At 45.0% G+C, this 6,637-nt stretch overlaps 1 long non-coding RNA gene across 1 annotated transcript; it reads right to left on the bottom strand.

The window, feature by feature from the left end:
- Positions 1–3,608: 3,608 nt before the first annotated feature.
- On the bottom strand, positions 3,609–5,992 carry LOC135378292 (uncharacterized). Its single transcript, XR_010418320.1, has 3 exons — positions 5,540–5,992; positions 5,151–5,317; positions 3,609–4,885 (listed from the first exon to the last, which is right to left on the bottom strand). It is a non-coding gene; the product is annotated as an uncharacterized LOC135378292 (long non-coding RNA).
- Between the last annotated feature and the right edge of the window lie 645 nt (positions 5,993–6,637).

The following is a 6,637-nucleotide window of genomic DNA, read 5'->3' as shown; positions in this document are numbered from 1 at the left end:
AACCACTCAGTTTAGGGAGCCTCATTTTAGAGATTATTTAGTAACATTTTGTTTTACCCAAAGTAATTTCAGCAAAATTTTGAACTTTGGAATTGGCGTGTCATTAAAAAATGCAACCCGGCGGCAGGAAGGAAAATCTTTGTTTAGACTGAGGTATTGGGTCCACCACCCACCCACACATGGGGGACATCCCCAACAACTTTCATTATCCATTCGGAAGCATGAACGTCGTCATCTGTGGCAACCTGCGCCAGCTCCCGCCGGTGAACCTGCCAGAAGAGGTGCCTCGCGCATTCTTCAAGCCACTGCACGCTTCCATTGGTGTCACGGCGCACAGTGGGGCCAAAGGCCGGTTTGAGTGGACAAAACGCAACTCCTGAAAGTACAGATTTTAGTATGAAACACATCCCAGGCCCGCTACAGTCCTGGGAGCAATCAAAAGCGTTGGAAATGTCGCTTTTCCCCTGAAACTCTTATCGCAAGACTGACGTAAAGATGCACAATCATCCGCAGGCCTGTGAAGCGGCGCAAGTGTCGCTCAGCAGTTTTGACGCTGTTTGCTCATGCAGGTTTAACCCACCTCGCTGCGGCGCGCACAGTCGCAGCGTATTCGCCTCGAGATCGAACTGTAGGTGGCGCTGTGGCGGAGCTCTAGTGGGGATACGGCACGATCCGGCGCGACAGGCGCAGGCTTTTCTACGCGGGTTTCGCCGTGTTCCTGGATGAAATGCCGCTGTCAGTGCCTCACATATTGCGGATGTGTTGAAATGCGCTGCTTAGAACGCTCAAAAGGTGTGAAACTTGACAAAAATTCTGCACTGCTAAACGTATAAGAAGTCGCGAAGTTCTGAAAAGAAAATCTCCTGCGTGCTTTCGAAGGGAAACACCGCCAAGTCATTCCTTTGTTGCAAGCCAGATTTGGTTTTGGTCTTTTGCTGTTCTCACTCGAATATTTGTTCGTCACCTATATAGCTGTCTTTCCCTCTTCCTTTTTATCTTCGATTGACAAGAATTTAACAAAATAAAAACTACTCAAAATTCCTGTCTACACTGGTGTTGGCAACCCAAATGTACAAGTGTGCAACACCGCATCAGGACAGAATAGTCCAATAGCTACTGAAGCCCTTCGCTCTAATTTTTGTGTCGTATAACAGCGGTGGTTTCACGTCGTGCGAGTCTGAGAGAGGTTCGAGATTTGATTCGTCTCCCGTGCAGGCATTCGTTAAAAGGTGCGAAAGTATGTTACGAGGCGATCGCACCTGTGTGGATGGTGTTGACTTTGTGTGGGATGCTACCGGTTATGTAATAACTACATACAAAATAAGTTTTTGGTTCCAGTGGCAGGTATATATCAATATATCGTATGTGAAAGACAAAAGTCAAGCCTGTCATGCAGTCAGATGAAATGAGATAAAAGTTTGAAACTCACACATTTAAAAACACCCATGTCATACATATATTCCTCGCATTCCATATATTCATACATTCGATACAGCTTGTGTTTAGCGCGCGTAGAATATCATAACTGGGCATTAAGAAGTAAGATCGAACTGCTAGCACAGAAACCATTCTATAAATAAGTGAGACATCGTTATACTTATGAGAAAAAAACCTGTTACAACATTGAACATTGACCTTAGCTCTCAGTATATTTTGTTTGACACAGAGAACCGCAGTGACAAAAATGACAAAGGCCGACTGGAACCCCCATACTGGGACATATGCACGTTCTGTAGTTTTCTTCCCTGCTACGCACGCTTGTGTTGGGAAGTAGACAAGTTCAAAAAGTTCTCCACGAAGTCATTTTCACTCATTTTGAAGCGATTTGGAAAACTCAAATGTTCAGAAACTGAGCCTTCCAAGCACGTTTTCGGCCACGATGACCACAGCGCAAGCACCGGCTCAAGCAGCGCATCCCCACTAAGGGAAGTTCACGGAGCAGCCGCACTGTGGCGACACTGTTCGATCTCGAGGCGAATAGGCAGCGGCACATCGTCTATATTCGGATCTTCCATGGGTGTTATGGGTGTTATTTGTTCATTGTTTCATTGAACGTTTTGCAACATATAAAAATTGTCTAGCAGTGCCAAGCTCAGTTATTGCTGACAAACAGGCCGTTGAACTTCCCTCTCCGACATGTCAGATTTAGCTGCCACACCCTGCCACCTTGCGAGAGAACCACTCTTGAGCGAACAGGTGGCACAACAAATGACAGGGGAGGGAGATAGACATTGAGTTTAATGGCATAAAGGCCATAGAGTGCCGAAACTATGGTGATTATGGGAGAGAGAGTTTGTGTGGTAGTTAAAAGCTATCTACAGGTATGAGCCATGAGATGGTCCAGGATAAGAGAGAGAGGAGGATGACGATAACAAGTGAGCATGGCAGTTAAAAGCGATCTACTGTGTGAGCGATGAGGTGATCCAGGAAGAGATATTTACATGAGGAGTTCGGTGATAATGGATAAAAGTGCTTTAATGCTTAACATCTACATCTGACTAAGTAATCCACACATAGTCAAAAATTGGATGACATTATCAAATGGCACAAGAGGAGTGTCACCCAGTAGAAGGTCTGGGTGGAGTGGGACATGGTATCTGTAGAATGCGGTGAAATACTGTTGGCGTTCGAAGTAAGGGCAGGATGCCAGTACGTGCAAGACAGTCAAGCTGTCACCGCAGTGCGCGCAAGCTGGTGGATCCTGACCTCTGAGCAGGTGGTGATGTGTGAGCCATGTGTGCCCTATCCTCAATCTCACGTAAAGGACTTCAGAGGATATGTTGATGTGTTCAGTCCGATGCGGGGGGGAAACATGTGGCTGTGGGACGTGTAGCTTGTTATTTTCTTCCATGTCCCACTCCTGCTGCCACTGTGTGTAGACAGCTCTCTTTAACACTGGCAGGATGTCTTGGTAGGATGCCTTGAAAGCTCGGCACCCCCCCAGCAGTGAATTTCTGGGGAAATCACTGAACGGAACATAGTTGAGATGAAAGAAAAGCTTTTTGCATTGTGTTTGCAGACCATTTAGTAGTAGTTGACTATAGTCATCTTCAACACAAGAATGCCATTTTCTCTGCATCCTCTTTTCTATATTTAACGGTTTGAAATATTGCATGAAACATTTTTCTGCTCATATTTATGCTACTACAGCATCTGTTTTCATAGTTCTATGTAATAAGGATATGCTATTAGTATAAACTTGACCTATGAACCTGAGATGCCGTTCCTAGGTTAAACACAACTATAGTTGTATATATTAGCTTCCAGTAGCGGGGGGGATTGCCCCTCTGAATGTAGGTTTTTACATTGAACTTGCCTATCTCTCCTCCCCCACTATGCACTTCGACAAAGAAACGCCTATTGATTATAAACATAAGAGCAGCACAGTTCTTCACACACATTCTCTTCACACTGGTTACTTCAGCTCTGTGCAGCTTTGCAATGACAGGATAAGGAGGAAATAGCAGAAGTAGTTAGTCAAAAGCAACCTTCACATTAATGCGTTAAGCAGTGATTTTCTCCATAGACTAAGCAGTTTCAAAATATCGAACCCCCTCACATGTAAAAAAAAAAGCTGCAGAAACACACCCAAGCAGCAGCCGCAGTCATCTTAAGAATGTGATGCAGCTTACCACAAAACGTAAGCATATTTTATTTCGGAGGAAAAAAAACACTACGTCCTAGTAGATATAGACTTACTATGAAACATAAAAGAAAAACTCGGAATTATAGTACATCGCCTCAAAAAGAGGCACGTATCCACGAGATCCTGAGCACTGGTCACAAACGGCGTCGATCGAAGCATAAGAACAGCTACAACGTTTTCAACGCAGCACGTATCTAATGGGCTTTTTCTTCACATTCAGCAAGAGAAGCTAACAGGTTGACATTGCTTCAACATGTACTTTCAGCTGACCTGACTAGAATTTTCCCGAGGACATGTTGGAAAATACAAACATCTGCATCGATGACATCCTGCATGTTGTGAAAGATGGCACACTACAATCGTGCACTTTACTACTCTGCAAGCAGGTAGGATGACCAAATTCACTGAAACACTACAATTTTCTAAGCAATCATCGTGCCAGTCCTTGCTCCTGTCACCCCAGTGGCGATACAAGTGGAACAAGTACGGTGGTCAGCCTAGGCAACTGCGTTAAAAAATCTTTCGTTTTTTTTCTGATGCTTTTCCACTGTATCCTTTAGAGACATGAGCAACAATGCCACCAAGTGCGACTCCTATCATGAACTTACACGTGAAACCTTTCTTGTAATAGGAGTACACATTAGCTGTACAGGTTATAGACATTTTAGCTGAGACTGTACAATTCAAAATTATTTAAACAGTCTGGTACTTTTTGAACTGTTTTTGGCATGTTCATTAGAATTTTTCATCTTTACTTGGGAGCACTACAACTGATGAGAAGATTCTCAATAAAGCCTTCACTGTCTGTGTAATTATGTTTGACCATGTGGCAACAGAGCAGCCAAAGAGATTGCTTAGAAATGCGGTTGACATGTTATGCTTTAACTTCATCGTAGTGAGGACAGTTCTTTCTTCTGTTGTGAGGCGATGCTTCCCAGAGAGTGAAACAATTTGTTCGTAGCACAATACTGGTGCATCCAGAAGAGCCACAAACAGGAGGCCAGTAAACGACACAATGTTTGTATCATCAAACGTTGAAATGGATTTCACGCTAACGTCCCCCGAGGTAACTGGAATACCCTTGTCTTCTGTCATGTCATCTTCCTGATTGGGTGTTCAACTTCCTAAGTCAACCAACAACTCTGCAATTTCATTTTCAATGGTGGAATGTTGAGTCACCTTCTCTTCACTATGTGCCGTGCTGCTTTCAAGCGTGTGTGTACAATCTGCACACTGCACCTGCAATACCCAAAAATTTCCATTATACAGTGAAGCTGGCCAGAATATGCTGGAGTACACAGTATTGTCTATTCCTCACTGCGATAATGATAAACAGCCAGTCCACCCGTAAATTCCATACTTACGGTGCTGAGAACAAAAGCAAAAAATAACATCAGAAGACTAAACTTATTTGATTCCGTGCGTAACATTTCACCCAGAAGCCTGTGAGCTCCAGTGCCAGTTTTCAATGAGCTTTGTCAAGAACAAGCCGTTAGGTACTTACGTTGTCGCTCTGGCTTTTAGTCTCATCCCTTTGCTGCCTCCGTAAAAGCCTTCCCGCACTCAGTGTAGCAGTTTTCTCAGCACGACGGGCATCAAAGGTTGATGTCTTGGGAAGGTTTACACTCGGCACTGCGTTCCTTTTCAGACGTCTAGTTTTCGTTGGTATGCCTATTTTCCACAAGAGTGCATCAGCGAGGTGCAGAAAAAATCTGGGCCCGCTTGCACTTACTCTTTGAGTGCTTCACTCAGAGAGTTTCGTGCAAGCGGACCCAGGTGTCACAACGCTTTTTCGTCGCTACGAAACACGGGAAATATTTTTGGTGAGGCTGAAATTGAGAAACTTCTCACATAACGGCCGAAGTTTTCTAACGTGTCTATGAAACACCTTACCTGGCAGGATGTAGTCATGTGGTTCGAAGTGCCTCGAGCAAACGAGCATGGTGTTCGAAACCGGCTTTCCAATTCGGAGCCTCTGTATCCACGTTTTCCGGCGGTTCGTACGACGATGTGGGTCGTTCTGACAGCTTTCGTCGTCATGTGGAAAGTGATGGAAAGATATGGTTTTATCTTTCCACCTTGCAGAAGAACACTGCGGCACGGAACAAAACTCCTTCGAGCTTCGCTTCGGCATTGAAGCGCGAACAGCTGAGAAAGTTGAGTCAGATTGAGTTGGCTCCGCCGTTTCCTTTCCGGAATCACTTCGACATACACGAGGGGTGTCCACCTCGCAAGTATTTTCTCTCGAACATTCGTAAATCGAGCCTTCGCTTTGATTTCGCTTCTGTGGAGGCATGTCAACACACGACGTCCGCGCATACGTGGACCGCAGGGATGGTGTCGCGTTTGGACCACGACCTACTCTATAAGAACACGACCATGACACTTGCGCCTCTCTCCAGCGCCGGAGAAAATGTTTCTCTTAGTGGCCGCTGCAAGGTCGCGGCGCCACAAGTAACCCCCACAGCAAACGCCGCTCCACGTGTTGATACGGTAGTTTTCGTTCCTGACTTGGGTGCCTGTTTCTACCGTGTGAAGTTCTGGTTAGTCGCATGTCGTCCATTGAGTGGTTTGTGATGGTGTACTGCACCGTCCCACTCTGCAAGTCGAAGCGAGGATTGTCGGACCCGGGTATTTCGTACCGCGAAAGGTCCTGAAGGTGTCGAGTGTATGCGCAACGTGATTGTAATGAAAAAGCAAAGTAGATGTGGTGAGATTTCTGCCAAATAGTCAGCAGACAAAATTAAATGGAATAAAAAGAAGTGTCTGTTCAGTTATGTGTGCTGTGTTCTTTGTAAAACTTTGAATTAAAACCAACTAAAACTGCATGCTGTCCAGTAGTGACAATGAAATGACAGCTAACATACTCATTCGCAAAGTCAAGTAACTACGGGTCCACGCTTAAACTTTGGAGCACGATCGCGCATGGCAATACAGCCGCGTATATCAATTACTACATCGTTTGTGGCGCTTTATGGCCGTGATGCTTTT

This window comes from Ornithodoros turicata, chromosome 1, assembly GCF_037126465.1.
Source record: "Ornithodoros turicata isolate Travis chromosome 1, ASM3712646v1, whole genome shotgun sequence".
In the NCBI taxonomy this organism is placed as follows: domain Eukaryota; kingdom Metazoa; phylum Arthropoda; class Arachnida; order Ixodida; family Argasidae; genus Ornithodoros; species Ornithodoros turicata.
This window is presented reverse-complemented; position numbering and strand designations above follow the sequence as displayed.